An 18,566-nucleotide genomic window follows, 5' to 3' on the forward strand; every position below is an offset into this window, starting at 1 on the left:
TTTAAATTTCTGTCTCGAATCTTCGTATTTATTTAAATTAACAAGACTAAATTAACTCAAAAAAAAAAACAAATAATTTGGGATCAATTTTCCCACAGTTACGTGCAAGTCCGTCGATATTTTTAATTGTTGACTCATCTTTTAATTTTTTATGAGCTTGCGATAAAGACGCATATTTAAAGCATTGCAGTCCCGTGTCAAAATTGAAACCCTGAACTTCTTTGGTGGCCGACAAATCTGGATGGTAATTTAGTCATCAAGTAACACGCGCCCCCATTCACATAAAGATTTTTTTAAATATACTGAGATTCAAATCCATGTGCGCAATATATAAAATTGTTGAACCACTCCCTCTCTTATTAAACTTATCCAAATTTTAAATTAGTTTATACACCATTTTTAAAATTTTGTATAAAAATTCGTTTAGCCCTGTTTTGAATTTCGGTTTGACGTTAGAAGATTGAGATAGAAACCTGGTCCTATATTATCCCTTTGGTAGATAATCATTTTTGGTTTATGTTGATTTTATTCCCCCTCGAACCCACCATTTATGGAGTTAAAGCTCCATCATTTCGAAAATTTTGTAGATAGAACGAAGGAGATATTTCACAGGATCATTTAAAATAATTTTCGCGTTTTCATGGGGAAGGCTAAAATCTACCCTGTATGTTTGTAAATGGCTTAAAGCAGATTCGAACAGATAAAAATCAGTCAATTCTAGGGAAATTGCACTATTTTCATGTCCTGACCCTGTTTGTTCAGGACTCAAAAATTCACTAATTGTAAAGTTATCGTTAAAAATGTCCCCGGAAAAATTAGGGCCAACAATTTGAATAAGACTGTCCATTTCTTCAGCTGTAAATTGAAAATCCAGGGGGATATCAAATAACATACCTTCACTAACCTCGGTCGAGAGAGGGCTATTACACATGAGACTTGGACGTCCCGGGCAAGGTAAGGCAGAATTTTTTCAAGCTTCCCCCATACAACATTCAATGAATGGATTAAGTTTTTTTTTGACAAAATTCGTATACACATTATCATGCACTTTTCTTTTTTCTTTTTTAGCTAGCAATTTTTTTTTTCGCGGTACATCACCGCGGCAAATACTCGTGGCGCATCCTGCGGCGCTGTTTATACCCGGGGTGCATCCCTGCGGCGCTTCGTGGGCTCGTAGAACTTAATGCAACGCCTCCCCCCGCTCTTCCCCACCAACCCCCTCCGGGGAGAACCCTTGGGAACCAGGAGCTTCCTTCGAGGTAGGAGGATCGATACCCTTTCGAGTTGGGGGTATTGGACTTCACAACACGGTTCAAATAGAACAGCCTCAAATTCTTTCTCGAAAACACCTAAGTGTTTCAATGAAATGACCAAAAATGGGTTCGCCCAAATAATGTTTCTTGACAACACTGTGAAGGTATATTTAAAAATTATTAAAAAACCTTTTTTTCCTGTGCTAAGTGCTTATTGAAGATCGACATCCTGTTATTTAAAGCCAACATTGCAAGAAGCACTTGAAATTCGAGTTACACATGTTAGATTGATTCAAAATTCAAATTTAGTGTTGGCATATCTGATAAGGAGTAGATGCGCGCAAATGGCTTAGCGCAATAATACCATTTTAAGAATGGTTGCAACATGTTAAATAGAAAATCGTTTTTTTTTTTTTTAAAAATTTCAGTTTTTTTTTTAAATGTATATTTGTATTATTTCATTAGAATGTATCTTGGTTAGAATTTAAAAGGAAAGGTTTTTTTTTATAGAAATGCGTGATAAGCATTCCTTTATATACCGCTAATTTGGTTAATGAAAGAAAATGAAATAGTTTTTAGAAACAAATTTTAAGTTTTACTAATCAAATTCAATGCTCGTGAGAAATATTTTTCATATTTTTGAAAAAAAAGGAAAAAAAAAATATATACTTTTTCCATTTATTTCATCAAATAAGAAGTCCCTAGCTCATATAAATGGAAATGGACCTTTATCTAGAGATCTATGGAGGTTGTGCCCGTATACAACGCCACCACTACCCATTTAAAATTTCCTCCAAATTGTGTCCGGCTAACACTATCGCCAGAAGGCCCTGTCGCTATAAGCTGTTTGCTCGTTGGATGGTCCAGATCACGTGTAATTCTAAAGGCATATTCTATAATTGATGGTCTTTCAGATTGAATTATTACAAATTCTCTATATCTTGATTTCTTTTAATAATGGGGGTTATTTAACGTATCCGATTCCTTGAAAAAAAGGCAAAATTTATCATTTAAAAAAAATGAATTTTGGTTTTGGAAAATAATTCATTTTATTTTATGCATATAAAGTAGTGTAAAAAACATCTTTATTTCAAAATCAGGGGTTTTCAATTACTTTTTTGAGCAACTGAATCTTAATTCGACAAACCATCAAAAACGAACATAAACTATAATGGATACGAAGGGGTTCTCTCCCAAGTCAATACCTCGCTTTTTACACTACAATTTTTTTTAATGCTTTCAAACGAGCAATCTATTCTAATTAAAACGCCCGGTGTGATTCACGGGGGTGCGAATCTAATTTTTTTTTTAAACTTTTAACGTAAAGAGTGTGGTATTGACTAAGGAGAGAACCCTCCCCCTCATATAAGTAATAACATACAAGTAATAGAAAAAAAAACAATAAAAAACAACCGAGATGGCTCAATAGTAATCCAGACTTGCAAAAACGGAATTTTGATGTTAATAAATGTATCAAAAGAATGTGTTTATAATGCTGATTCTAAATATATAAATTTTATTAAGTTTAGTATTACTCATCAAAGGTTACGAGCCTGAGAAAAATTTACCCGATTTTTTTTTTTTTTAAAGTGGGGGGAAACACCCCCAATAAGTTAATTAATTTTAATGAAAAAAACAACGACGGATTCAGCGTATCAGAAAACTCTATTACATTGGTTTCAAGCTCATATCTGCAAAAATCTGCAACTTTGTATTTTTTGCCAGAAGAAAAATACACGAATATAGAAGTTAGTTACGTAAGTTAATTTGTAAATACACCCATTTAGCAAAAGAAAAGTAAAATTTTTATGCAAATAAAAGCTGCATTAACTAAAAAACGATCAGAAATTAAATATAAAAAAAACAAGTTTTTTAAAACTGAAAGTAAGGAGCGACATTAAAACTTAAAACGAACAGAAATTATTCCCTATATGAAAGGGACTGTCCCCTCCTCAACGCCTCGCTCTTTACGCTAAAGTTTGACCCTGTCTCACAACTTTATTTGTTTTAAAACAATAAAAAACTTTAGCGTAAAGAGCGAATTCTTATGATTTCAAATATATCAGTTTCATCAAGCATAGCTATACCAGTCAAAAGTTATGCGCCTGAGAAAAATTTGCCTTGTTTTCGAAAAAGGGGGAAACACCCTCTAAAACTCATAGAACTTTAATGGAAATCACACCATCAGAGAACCCTACTATAGAAGTTAAAAGCTCAGGTAATATCCATTGTCACAGCTAGGCAATAATCCTAGTGCGGAAATACTCATTGTTACAAATTTAGATTTTTTAGAATGATTTTCAGCTCTTAAACTAAGGTAAGCAACATAGATTCTAAATTGTTTTGGTTCTTCTTCTAAAGACTAAAAGCATCATTAGGCTACTATGATCTAATATATCACTGAAGTAAATTTCCTAGCAGTAATTGATAACGAACTATAATTTATGAGAATACCAGTCTATTAGTGACCGAAACTCTAAAAAGAGCGTTTTTTTAACAATTAATACATTAAATGAATCAACATTATATTATATCCTAAAATTAAAGATTGAAAGATAAGCACTTTTTTAAAAATCACACCGTAAATTTCAGCCTATAAGAGAACTATGTAGAGGTTTCAGCTCCTAAACAATAGGCTTCTAAGCGCATAAGTACCCTTCGTTCTAGAATTTCTTCCTTAACTTAATGACAAGACAATTTCTTTTTATTATAATAATGAGAAAATTTTTACTCACGAGAAATTGCTTAGAATTATCCATTTTCTATGTAAATGTTTACAAAAAATGTCTGTAGTGTTAAGTTGAATAAACTATTCAAAACTGTTGAACAATCTAATTTGAAACCTCAATATATACAAAAAATAATTGCATAACAGCGACACAAGACATGGTGGTTTTGGTTTATCACCAAAAAAAAGACATTGAACTTTGAAATTATGTAAATCTTCTGACAAAGAAAGAGTGTAATGACCAGTAGAATAGAATATCTATCAGAAAAAAAACCTGCTTGGAACGGGGGTGTACGCAAAGTATATAGCTTCAAGCAAATTCCATATGATATTTCAAATTGCTATAGCTTCTATAGAATCCAGACGACACTGCGAGGGGATACTCACTCTCTTTGCAAAGGTGTATAGCTTCTATAGAATTCAATAGATGGTTACTACTAACATCCCCCTAAACTTTTGCTGCAAGTTTCACCTTAATATCCCTAGCCTTAATAGTTTCAGTATCAGTAGTAATAGTAGTAGTAGCAATAGTAGTAGTAGTAGCAGTTGTAGCCACAGTAGAAGTAGCTGCAGTAGCTTTGCATATAATGCCTTTTGCTTATTCCCACATACCCCTTAACATGCTCTGTAAGTTTCAGCTTATTGCTCTAATTGTTCCCGAGATATCCGTGACCTGCATGCACATAGTGCGCAATTGATTTAGTTCAACATCCTCTTAAAAATTCCTGAAATTTTAACCTTAATTCTAAACCCTTAGCCTTAGTAGCAGTAGTAGCAGTAGCATTAGTAGTACTATTTGTATTAATAGCAGTAGCGGTAGGGGTAGTAGTAGTAGTATTAGTCTGCACACAGCGACTTCTGGCTAGTTCAACATTGTCCTCAACATACTTAATACTCTAGGCCGTTTCTTCGATATTGGTTTAATGTCCTTTAGACAACCTAAATGCACATTGTTTGTTTTGATTTAATACAACTTCTTCCTCATCATTCGCTTTAATGTTCATCTTAATATTCTTAGTCCTAACAACAGTAGTGGTCTTAGCGGAAAAAGTAGTTGTAGTTGTATTGATAGCGGCAGAAGTAACAGTAGTCCTAGCATTAGTAGTAGCAGTAATAGTAGTAATAATAACTTGCATAAATTGCCTTTTGGTCATTCAAGCACCCCCCTCGTCATGCCCTGGAAGTTTCAACTTTATACCCAAAGCAGTTCATGGAATATTGCTGATACGCTCTTTTGAAAAACTGTATCACACAGTGATTTTATTCAACACTTCCCTTAATGTTATCCCTGGAAGCCTCACCATATTATTCTGAGCCTTTTTGAAAACACAGGATCAAACATGACCCCCTTTCCCTATAACGAATTCTGTATGTAAACAACGGGCAAATTACATAACTTACAGCCCTTACTCCAGTGACTTTGGGGGGCCATTCCATCACAGAGCCATATTACAGAGCTTTAAACTATGTTGAACAAAATGGCTATCTAAAAAGTTTTATCAGATAACATTAGCGGGAGGGCAGCAAAAAGGGAATCGGGAGGGGGCTCTTTGCTCTCCAAATCATTCTTTGAATTTAAAAAAAGGCACTACAACTTTCAATTTTTAATCAAATGAGCCCCTTTTAAACTTTGTGTGACAACTCCTACCACACGAAGTGTCTTGGCGAAAACAAACTGGAAGAATCATGGAGCCCTCTTCAACCTTTATTTCGTCAGTGTTATTGCGCTGCCTGTATTATACATGCCAATGTCTGCCAGACGAGCAGTTCTTTACGCCCAGGTGTAATTTAGCCGCTATTTAAGAAAAGAATTGACCGATGTCTTGTATAGTTCTAAAATTTATAAACAAATATTCTTTTTTTTTAGGTTATTCAAGCTTTTAAGAAGAAATGGACACAGACAGTAAGAAAAAGGAAAGAATCTTCAGTCTCTGGTAGATCCTTCAGCATGAAAGTAAATATATATATATACTTTTTTTTCTCATATAAATTATCTGAAATTACGCTTAAGGTTTTTTTCTTTTTGTCCAAATATTGTTTGTACCTAACAACCAGAAAAGACTAGCTCTTACTAGTCAAAAATAAGAAAATATAGATTGAGAGATTTTGCCAAAACTTTACATGCACTTGTTGACTAAAATGTGAATAAAAATGAACTTATTTTTTACTGTTATTTTCTAAGCTGTGAAATCCCTTTTAAACTGTTTTGGGTGCCTAAAAAAGCTTTTGTTTATTTATTTTATTTTCTAGAATAGTTCATTTTTACACCATAATTCACCGAAAAACAGAAGTATATCTCAATTCCCAGTCAAGTCCATAACTGGACACAAAGGCATATTATCAATAAATTCAAGAACATAGGCAATACGTCAAGTGCTTATGATTTTTTCGTGGCCAAAGGAGGTTTTCCTATTTATTTCACTTTATGTCAGCAATAAGTCGATATTAGTGGAATTTTTATGCCAGATCCTTACTTGAATATTCGGCAGTTTTATCTTGCTTGTATTTAACTACTTTACGCAGTCAATATTCCAGCTCACTGGATTATCACAGCACCTGAAATATGCTGGAAGGTTTGACCCTAGACGTCGAAAATGAAAAATACTTTGTTCAAAACACGAGTCTTGCAAAATTTGTCGCTGAGGATAGGCTATCGGATAAAAAATAGTATCACAAGTGAACAAACGGTACTTACGTTTTGATTGAATACCTTTATTTACAGAATAAAGTGACTTAGTATTTAAAGGCTCCGTACAATTTTAACGATTTAATTTACAATAAGTTTCTCTTTTCATACATCTAGAGTAAAAGAAAAGTGTTTCAATATGAAAATGTCAATGTGACCCTGAAAAAATAGGCAAATGTGATAAAATCGCATCAGCAGCATAGAATTGTTGAGCACTGTATATTTATTACTGGATTAATGCTTTGTCAAATCCCGCTCCAACTCTTAAACATGCCAAGTATACTTGGACTGTCTATTCTTTCGGAGTCCAAGTCAAATAGCCTGGTTTTCGATACTTTTAACAATAAATTCAAATTCATATATCGACTGCGATTCCGTTGCACTGATTGTAATATATATCTACTTTTTCTTTTTCTTCTGCACTTAACTATTTCCCTTGGCCTGTGTGATAGCAAATTAATTCGTTTATTTGTATAGTTCAAACACATGAAGAATCAAGTAGAGGTCATACATTAACATGCACGAACAATTTTATAAAAAAAATCAGAAGAATAGTAATGAAGAGCAGGCATGCATTCAAAAGTTAACAATATAGGAGCTCACACATTGGGTGAGGGCAAAAAATTATTTAAAGTCTTAAGAAATCATATGGAAATAAGAGGATTAAGCATAAGAAAAACATGTACAAACTTATAAATTTTTATTCTTTTCTGAGTAGATCCAGGTTCAGAACCCCACTCTATAGTGCAAGCCTGATGAGCAGCTCTTACTTATGCTATTCTGATAAGAAGCTGTATGGCCTCGTAATTAAAATGGGTCAGGTAAAATTAATTGCCAGGATTTTTTCAGACCCAAATTATTTAGATGCTTGTTCAGATTTTGACATATACGATAGCTTCTTGTCGTTTCTCTCTTACGAACTGTATATCATGTATCACCTCAATTTGCTCCTAAATTATTTTTGACATTTTTCAGGACTCCCTTCTCCTTTCGATAGTTCATTATTGATCATTATTTGAATCAACAGGCTTTCAAATTAATCTCTTCACCTCATGTTTCTTAGATATTTTTCAAAAGAGATTTGATTCTTGGCTCTTTTGTTGCAAATACGTGTACTCGTGTAGGCGGACACAAGTTGTTCAGGTATTGAAACGGATCTAGATAACTGAATTTTGTTTACCCCTGAGAGTCTTAAAACTATGGATTTCTCATTGCGAACTATGAATATTTGAAGCCATTTCAGCTTAAGCTCTAGAAAAAGGGGCTGGTTTTTTAAATATTTTATAAATGTTTAATAGGATTTGAGGTTATTAAGAATTTATCAGAATAAGAATTTCATTTTACTGACAAAAATAGCTTGGAAAAGGTCTTTTCTGATATTAGAAGAGATTAAAGGAAGTTAAAAAAATATTAAAAATATCATTTTTAATAAATAATTTAAAAAAATTAAAAAAAAATATTAAAATAATAAAATATAAATATTAAAGGAAGTTAAAAAAATATTAAAAGAAATACTAGCATTTAGAAACCTAAAAATTCTAATTTCGAATGTAACTGAGCTCAATTTTAAAACAGCAGCCCTTTTATTAATAAGAAACTTTCTTGACAGTTTTAATGAAAAACTGTTACAAAGTTGTGTAATTTTTTTTTAGCAAAACATGTAAAGAATTAAAACAAGTGACGTTTCAAAAATAGTAAAGTTTCCTACTTAGTAAAGTAGGAAAAACATAATTAAACGTAATGTTTTTGGAAAAGGCGTAAAAGCTCTTAGATTACCTAAGTCAGTAAAAGTAGTTTTTACTTTTTGGTGCAGAGCAAACATGCTCTCGTTTTCTGTCCACAATAATAGTGGGGGTATTTCAGGTTCTACGACAAACCCTCTCCGGATTTCTTCAGCATGCCTTGTGACACCACGACAGACCGATTTCCAGGTGGCAGACTTCCCATGACACTCTCAAGTGTTCCAGTATGATTAATTTGAGTAAGATTCGGATAATGGACAAATAGCAATAATAGGGAAATTAACATTGGATTTCTGCAACATCCATAGGAAAATTAACATTGGATTTCTGTGACAGCCATAGGGAAAGTAACATAGGGTTTCTACAACATCCATAGGGAAATTAATATGGAATTTTAAAGAGTGCCCTCTGACGTCATGACACACCCTATTCTTTTAACGGTCAGATACGAGATTAACATGGAATTTTAAACGGAGCCCTGTTTCCAGCTGGCAGACTTCCCATAACACTCCCAAGTGTTCTATTATTTCCTAATATATGCGAAAAGAACCGTGTATTGTAGAAAGTTGGGGGTCCTAACATGCAATACCAGGGGATACGGTTGATATTAGATGGAAATTTAAGCCCTGCTAAGAACCTTTTTAACGAAAATCCCCTCGTTTCTTTGAGCCAAGACTATAAATGTTTCACACCATCATGACACTACGCCCCACCCTTCCCCCTAGCAATCATTTCATTTAAGCCCTGCTAAGAACCTTTTTAACGAAAATCCCCTCGTTTCTTTGAGCCAAGACTATAAATGTTTCACACCATCATGACACTACGCCCCACCCTTCCCCCTAGCAATCATTTCCAGAGGTGGCGTTGATATCAGAGTTGAATTTGAGTCATATTAAGAGCTTATATTGAAACAACATCGTTTCTTTGACTGGGATATTAGATTTCAGTCCCCCTCGCCAGAAAAAATCTTTTAACAGTAGAGGAGGGGGTCCGACTCCCGTACGAACACCAAATATGGGCATAGAACACTGACGGGGCTCCAAATAAGGGCATAGCCTCCCTAGGGAGAATGATTACGTAATGGGGTCAATGACCTCTTTTTCCAAGGTCGATTTATTTGATGTTTCTATGTGTAATAACTCCGGAACGAAGGTTGCACATGCGCATTGAATTCTAACGGGAACAATGTTATTGATCTAGGACTCGAGTGGGAAGTGAATTTCCGAGAAATTGATTGCGTAATCGTTCGTGAATGTCATGGTGTCCAGAAATAGTATTTGTTGTTGTTGTTTGGCCAATGTAATGACTTTCCCGGAATTTGGAACACCTGTGCTGTCGACCTCAATTCACCTATCGTGAATCAATAATTCCCCTTAGAGACAACAAATTAATTTCCCTTTCTTGACAGATCAATCAACAATGACATCATCTGTCAGACTTTAAAAATTTTCGCCCTAGAAACATTTCTCCAGGAATAGATCCAAGTCATTAATGTCTTTGCCTCGGGAACAACTCTTTTGGTCGAACTCCAAAGGATATTAATAACCACAGGCCATGGAAACAATTAGGCAAGAAACATCTTAGCGATGAATTGTTTTAGCGCGCGAAAAGGTTTCCCATTAATTTGAAATGCGTTAGCGCAGAGATGCCAATAACAAAGGAACACGCTGAATTTGCGTTTAGGGATTATTTGGGCGAAACCATTTTAGACAGGTTATGGAACTATTTCGGCGAAACAGATAGAGACATTTTAAAAGAAGATTTTGAAGAGATTTTAGAGGAGAATTTAATGGTGAAACTCTGTGGTCGCTATAATACACAAGTTTCATTTGAACAGTGTTGTGAGGTCCTCTAACCCAACCCCAAAGGGTTCCAATCCTCCTACCCCAACCCCGAAGGAAGCCCCCGGTCCTCAAAGGCCCCCCAAGCTCCCAAAGGCCCTCCACCGGTCCCCAAATGTCCCCCAGGCCCCCAACTGCCCCCCCCCCGACACTCAAAGGTCCCCCAAGCTCTCAAAGAGCCACCGGCGCCCCCAAAGGCCCACCCAGACCCCCAAATGCCATCCCCGGGCCCCCCAAAGGCCCATCGAGCTCCCAAAGGACCAACGGGATCCCAAAGTCCCTCCACCGGTCCCCAAATGTCCCCCAGGCCCTCAAACACCCACCCGGTGCCCCAAAGGCCCACCCAGTCCCCCAAATGACCTCCCCCGACCCCCAAACCCCAAACCCCCGTCCCCCACGGTCCCCCCCCGCTCCCCAAGGCCCCCCCCACCTCAAGGGCCCCCCACACCCACCAACGCTCGCCCCCAGCACCCGTCATTAGTTGATGTGTGTTGTCTGAAACCTATAATTTGGGATGTGTAGTTTGCTACTTCAGGCTTTTCTGAGCTAAGGTTTCCTAGTATTTCCTAGGTGAATGTTGTCTGAAACCAAAAGTTTGGGGTGAGTAGTTTGATTTTTCAGGCTTTTATGAGTTAAGGTTTCTTAGCCTTTCGTTGATGTGTGTTTAGTGAACCGTATGATTCTTGATATTTATTTTGTTAATTTTGAATTTTGATATTTGTTTTTATCAGTCTTAATGTGTTGATCGGTGTAAGAAAACTATGATATGTTATGTGTTTTGTTATATTATCGACTTTTATGAGATGAATTTTTTAGAATTTCATAGGTATGCGTTGTCTGAAAATTATGATTTGGGATGTGTGGTTTGCTATTTTTTTGACTTGTCTGAGCTGAAGTTCCTAGCCATTCGTAGGTGTGTGTTGACTGAAACCTATGATTTGGGGTGGTTAAATTGCTGTTTTTGATTTTTTTGAGCTAGATTTCTTACCCTATCATCTATGTCTACTTTCAGAAAATTCTGAGTTGGGAGGTGTAGTTTGCTTTTAGGACTTTTAAGAGCTAGGATTCTTAGTCACTCATAGGTGTTTGTTGTCTGAAGCTTCGAGTTTGGGATGAGTAGTTGGCTATTTCAGACTTTTGTTGAGCTAAGGTTTCTTAGTATTTCGTAGGTGAATACTGTCTGAAACTTATGATTTGGGATATGTAAATTACTATTTCGGGCTTTTCTGAGTTGGACTTCATAGTCTTTCATAGGTGTATAGTGTCTGAAACCTATTATTTGGGATGTGTAGTTTGCTATTTTCGACTTTTCTGAGCTAGTTTTCTTAGACGTTCATAGGTATGTGTTGTCAGAACATTATGATTTGGGATGTGTAGTTTGCTATTTCAGGCTTTTCTGAGCTAAGGTTTTCTAGTATTTCGTAGGTGAATGTTGTCTAAAACCAATAGTTTGGGGTGTGTAATTTGCTATTCCTGACTTTTCATAACCGGATTTCTTAGTCTTTCGTAGGTGTGTGGTGTCTAAAACCTATGATTTGGGATTTGTGGGTTGCTATTTCAGGCTGTTCTGAGCTCGATTTCTTAGTCTATCGTAGGTGTGTGGTGTCTGAAACCTATGATTTGGGATGTCTGGGTTGCTATTTTCGACCTTTCTGAGCTGGTTCTCTAGGCCTTTAATAGATGTTTGTTGTCTGAAACATATAGTTTGGGATGACTAGTTTGCTATTTTGACTTTTTTTACCTAGGTTTCTTAGCCGTTTATAGGTGAGTGCTGTCAGAAACCTATTATTTGTGATATTTAATTTGCTATTTCTGACTTTTTATAACCCGATTTCTTAGTCTTTCGTAGGTGTGTGATGTCTGAAACCTATGATTTGTGGGTGTATGGGTTGATATTTTTTGACTTTTCTGAGCAGGATTTCATAGCCATTCGTAGGTGTATGTTGACTGAAACCTATGATTTGGGATGGTTAATTTGCTATTTTTGACCTTTCTAAGCTAGATTTCTTAGCCTTTCATAGGTGTGTCCTTTCAGAAAATTATGATTTGGGAAGCACACAAAAACTTACACATGCACACGAAAACTTACATGCACGCCAAAACTTACATGCACACAAAAACTTACACACACACACACACACACACATACACACAAAAATTACACACACAAAAACACTAAAACTCTCAAAAACACTAAAAAAATAAAACACACAAAAAAACTTACACAAACACACACACACAAACACGCAAACAAAAAATAAAACATTAAAAAAAAAAAAATCACACACACACTCCCACCAAAATACACACACACACACTCACAAAACTTACAAATACAACCACCAAAACTTACACACACACGCCAAAACTAACAAACACAAAAAATTACACATTAAAACTACAACTTACACACACACACACAAGAAAAATAACACAAAAACGCAAAACATTAAACAAACACACACAAACACAAACTTACACACACACACACACAAAAACTTACACATGCACAGGAAAACTAACATGCACACAAAAACTTACATGCACACAAAAACTTACACACACAAACACACAAAAAACTTACAAACAAACACTCTCAATCTATATAACTCACACTCACACTCATAAAATCTCACTCACACACACACTTACACACACACACACACACACATACACAAACACTTACAAATGAACACAAAAAAACACACACACACACACACCAAAACATACACACACATAAAAAATTAAACACAAACAAACACACACACATACACAAAAAAATACACTTGAACACAAAAACTCACACACACACACACGCACACAAAAATACACACACACACACACACACACACACAAAACTTAAACAAAAAAAAACGAAAAAATCAAAAACCACGCCACAAAAAACACACACAAACAATAACACACACACACACACACAAACACACACACACACAAACACACACACACACAAAAAAACACACACACACACACACAAACAAACACAAAAACACAAAGACACACAAACACACACAACCACACAAAAAAAATATATCAACACGCACTAGCTTAGACACACACAAACTAACACACAAACACAAAAACTTAACCACACGCAAACAAAAATAAACACACACACACACACTTAAACACACAAACACGAACACATACACACACACGAAAAAAAATACACACACACACAAACTCTCACAAACAAACACACACACACAAAAAATAACAAATGCACACGAAAACTTACATGCACACAAAAACTTAGACACACACACACTACCAAATACACACACACGTAATAAATTTAAAACAATAACGAATAGACACGATATAAATTACACACACACACACACAAAATAATACACAAACTATAACAAAAATACACACACACACACAAAAACTTACACACACAAAAAAATACACACACACACACACACACAAAAACTTACACCCACACGCACACAAATACACACACACAAAAAATAAAACAAACACACAAAAACTTACACACACACACACACATACAAAAACTTACGCACACACACGAAAACTTACGCACACACACACGCCAAAACTCACACACACACACAAAAAAAAAATAAAATAAAAACACACACACACACACACACACACACACACACACACACACAAAAACCTTAACTTGCACAATCACAATTAACTGAACATTAAAAAATAAACAAACTCGAACTATAATAAACGCAATATCGAATACTTACACGCACACACAAAAACTTCCACACGCACACGAACACATACACACACACACACACACGAACACTTAAAAACACCCACGCCAAAACACAAAAACAAAAAAAAAAACAAAAACAAACAAACACAAAAAAACACACACACAAAAACTCACAAACAAACCAACAAACACACACTCAATCTCAAAAACACGCAAAAACCCACTAACACACACACATATACACATACACATATACACAGATATACACACATACATATACACATACACATGAATATATATAGAGAAATGAAAGAGTTGGAATATTTCAGTAGAGACTTGTTGTGATTTACCTTCTCACAGTTACATTCTCTTGATTTTTCGAAGTTCATTTTGAATTTCTGTCATGAAATGCAAGAGTTGGAAAATCAGGGTCTTAGTCCACCAGCCCGAATGGTGGAAATCCACTAGCTCAATATTGGGGTCTCAGTCCACCAACCTGAATGGTGGAAATTCACTAGCTCAGAATTAGGGTGTTAGTCCACCAGCCTGAATGGTGGAAATTCACTAGCTCAGAATAGGGGTCTTAGTCCACCAGCCTGAATGGTTGAAATTCACATTAGACGAGGTTACGCGCGCAAACACACACACAGAGAGAGACGACTAATACACAGGGACAACACACACTAAGAGACGACACACACAGAAAGAAACTGAATTAAATTATGAATATGATCAGGAATTGTTTACAAGTCAGGTTGGCCAAGTGGTTAAGGCACTAGACTCAAGATCTGGTCCCCATTTGGGGTCGTGGGTTCGAACCCCACACCAAGAACTTTTTTATTATGTAATTTTTTTATTTCATCAAGTCTTGTGATTTCACTAAAAAACTTATGTATAAGGATTTATGCAGAACCTAAATTGTTTGGGTCTTTAATAGATTAAATAAAAAAAAAACTGGAAAAGTGGAAATGTTCAAATTCTGTTCTGAATTTTCTTAAATACGAGAAAATATTTAGCTCAATTCTGAACTTTACCAATGAAAATGTATTATAATATAAATATGATCAAGAAATGTTTAAAAGTCAGGTTGGCCGAGTGGTTAAGTTGCTAGACTAAAGATCTTTTCTTAATATGTGGTCGTTGGTTTGAGTCCCACACTTGACATTTTTTTTTCTTATTCTAAAGCATTGTAAACAGCCTCTATATCTGACCGTTTCAGTTTTGAGTTTAATTTTGTCAGTCAAAAGCTATGAAATTGAGACAGTAGCTTGAGAAAATTACCTGATTTTTGAAAAATGGGGACACATCCTCCCAAAGTCGACAGGAATGCACCCCACCTGCTCCATGTCAGATATGTTGAATAACATATGCACATTTGCCATTGCTTTATTTAATTTTTATGATGAATTTAGACAAGGCTCTGACTTTTCATAAAGAATAGAAACAAGTTAGCTCAATTCTGAACTATAACAAAGAAACTGAATTAAAATTTTAATCTGATCAAGAAGTGTTTACAAGCCAGGTTGGCCGAGTGGTTAAGGAGCTAGACTTAAGATCTGGTCCCCATATGGGGTCGTGGGTTCGAGTCCCACACTTGACAATTTTTTTCTTATTCTAAATCTATAAAAACAGCCTCTATTTCAGACCGTTTAAGTTTTGATGTTAGTGTTGTCAGTCAAAACCAATGACCTTGAGAAAAGTGGCACAGTCGGGGTATCCACCCCCAGGATAAGTTAGGTTAGGTTAAGTGGTATTAACCTAACTCAGGTTAGGTTACCTATCCTAACTTGGGTTAGCAGGTTTGGTTAGGTTAGGTTCGGTTAAGTGGCCGGCAACGTACGCTTCACTTAGGTTAGGTGAGAGACAGTCAATATGTTAGGTGTATGATTAGGTTAGGCTAGGTTAGTTTAAGTTAGGTTAGGTTAAGTTAGGTTAGGCTAGGTTGGCCTACCTTCGCGGGCGGACGTAGGCTAACCTAGCCTAACCTAACTTAACCTAACCTAACTTAATGGTTAAGTCTAGCACCTTCACCACTTAGCAAACCTGTCTTGCAAATAATTATTTATCATAGTCATATTGTACTACGTGTCCTTTGTTGTATTAAATAAGTGAGATCAATTTTTTCTAGGCTGTAATAATATAAATAGGAAACTTAGAAAATTTCAAGTTTTCTAGTTTTTTTTTTATTTAATATAAAAAATGACCAAAAAAGGTATTTAAAGCAAAACTCAAAGTCATTATTTGTCTTTTATACCAAAAAATAAATGATGAAAGAAAAAAAGTAACTAAGAAAAAATTTCCAGGTGTTGGTTTTGACCACAAGACCCCGACTGGGGACCAGATCTTGAGTCTATTACCTTAACAACTACGTCAACCTGACTTGTAATCACTTCCTGATCATATACATAGTGTGATTGTGTTTCTGTCTGTGTGTGTCATCTCTTTGTGGGTTGAAACCCTTTGTGTGATTTGTATTTCTCTGTGTGTGTGTGTGCGCGTTTAACATCGTCTAAAGTGAATTTAAAAAATCCAGTTTGGTGGGCTAAGACCCAAATTTTGAACTAGTGAATTTAAACCATTCAAGGAGGTGGACTAACACCCTAATTTTGAGCTAGTGAATCTCCACCATTCAGGTTGGTGGACTGAGACCCCAATATTGAGCTAGTGGGTTTCCACCATTCGGGCTGGTGGAATAAGACCCCAATTTTCCAACTCTTGCATTTCATGACAGAGATTCAAAATGAACTTCGAATAATCAAGAGAATGTAACTCTGAGAAGGTAAAGCACAGCAAGTCACTACTGAAATATTCCAACTCTTGAATTTCACGATAGAAATTCATGTGTTTGGGTGGGTGTGTGTGTGTGTGTGTGTGTGTGTGTGTGTTTGTGTGTGTGTGTGTTTGTTTTTTGTGTGTTTTTGTTTTTTTTTGTGTGTGTGTTTTATTTTTTTTTTGTGTTTTTGTTTTGTGTGTGTGTGTGTGTTTTTTATAGTTTGTTTTTTTTTTTTGTGTGTTTGTGTGGTTGTGTTTGTGTGTGTTTTTTTGTGTGTGTTTTGTTTGTGTTTGTTTTTTTTTTTTTGTGAGTTTGTTTTTTTTTTGGTGTGTTTTTGTGTGTTTGTGTTTGTTATTTTGTTTTTTTTTTTTTTTTTGTGTGTTTGTGTGTGTGTGTGTTGTTTATTGTGTGTTCGGGTTATGTGTGGATGGGGTGTTAGCGGGGTTGGGGGTGAGAGTGTTGGTGTGTGGGGTTGGGTGCGTGTGTGTGCGCGAAAGTGTAGGTGCGTGTGTGTGTGTGTGTGTTTGTGTGTGTGTTTGTTTGTGTGTGTATGTGTGTGTTTGTGTGTGTGTGTGTGTTTGTGTGTGTGTGTGTGTGTGTGTGTGTGTGTTTGTGTGTGTGTGTGTGTGTGTGTGTGTGTGTGTGTGTGTGTGTGTGTGTGTGTGTGTGTGTGTGTGTGTGTGTGTGTGTGTGTGTGTGTGTGTGTGTGTGTGTGTGTGTGTGTGTGTGTGTGTGTGTGTGTGTGTGTGTGTGTGTATGTGTGTGTTTTTTTGTGTGTATATTTTTGTGTGTGTGTGTTTTAGTGTGTGTGTGTGTGTATGTATATTTGTTTGTGTTTGTTTTCGTGTTTGTTTTTTTTTGTGTTTTTGTATGTGTTTGTGTGTTTGTGAGTGTGTGTATGTTGTTGTTTTTTTGTGTTTTTTTTTGTGTGTTTTTTTGTTTTTTTTTGTGTTTTTTTGTGTTTGTATGTGTGTGTGTAAGTTTTGGCGTGTGTGTTAGTTTTCGTGCGTGTGTGTGTAAGTTTTCGTGTGTGTGTGTGTGTGTAAGTTTTCGTTTTTGTGTGTAAGTTATTGTGTGTGCGTGAAAGTTTTTGTGTGTGCGTGTAAGTTTTTGCGCGTGTGTGTAAGTTTTTATGTGCATGTAAGTTTTCGTGTGCATGTGTGGGTTGTGTGTGTGTGTGTGTGTGTGTGTGTGTGTGTGTGTTTGTGTTTTTTTGTTTTTGTGTGTGTGTGTGTTTGTGTGTGTGTGTGTGTGTGTGTGTGTGTGTGTGTGTGTGTGTGTGTGTGTGTGTGTGTGTGTGTGTGTGTGTGTGTGTGTGTGTGTGTGTGTGTGTGTGTGTGTGTGTGTATGTTTCTGCGCGTGTGCGTAAGTTTGTGTGTGTGTGTGTGTGTGTAAGTTTTTGTGTGTATGTAAGTTTTTTTGTGTGTGTAAGTTTTTGTGTGTGTATGTGTGTGTGTGTGTGTTTGTTTGTTTGTGTGTAAGTTTTGTGTGTGTGTGTGTTTGTATGTGTGTGTAAGTTTTTGCGCGTGTGTGTTAGTTTGTGTGTGTGTGTGTGTCAGTTTTTGTGTGTCAGCTTTTGTGTGTGTAAGTGTGGAAGTGTGTGTGTTTGTGGTAGTGTGTGTGTGTATATTTGTTTGTGTTAATTTAATTGTACGTGTTATTGTGTTAGTTTTTTTGTGTGTGTGTATGTGTTTGGGTGTGTATGTGTTTTTGTGTGTTTGTAATTTTTTTCGTGTGTTTTTAATTGTTATTTTGTTTGTGTTTAATTTTTGTGGTGTGTGTGTTATTTTTTGTGCGTGTGTGTATGTTTTTGTGTGTGGGTTTT

The 18,566-nt window shown here is 35.9% G+C and overlaps 1 long non-coding RNA gene across 1 annotated transcript in view; it reads left to right on the plus strand.

Moving 5' to 3' along the window:
- The window catches only part of LOC148938592 (uncharacterized), a 64,230-nt gene that overhangs the window by 16,326 nt on the left and 29,338 nt on the right, over positions 1–18,566 (plus strand). The window contains exon 2 of the long non-coding RNA XR_016143669.1: positions 5,849–5,935. This is a non-coding gene — a long non-coding RNA (uncharacterized LOC148938592). The remainder of the gene's footprint in view (positions 1–5,848; positions 5,936–18,566) is intronic.

The sequence above is a fragment of the Artemia sp. Qi Xiang Cuo genome, unplaced genomic scaffold, assembly GCF_049724085.1.
Source record: "Artemia sp. Qi Xiang Cuo unplaced genomic scaffold, ASM4972408v1 HiC_scaffold_3095, whole genome shotgun sequence".
Lineage (NCBI taxonomy): Eukaryota > Metazoa > Arthropoda > Branchiopoda > Anostraca > Artemiidae > Artemia > Artemia sp. Qi Xiang Cuo.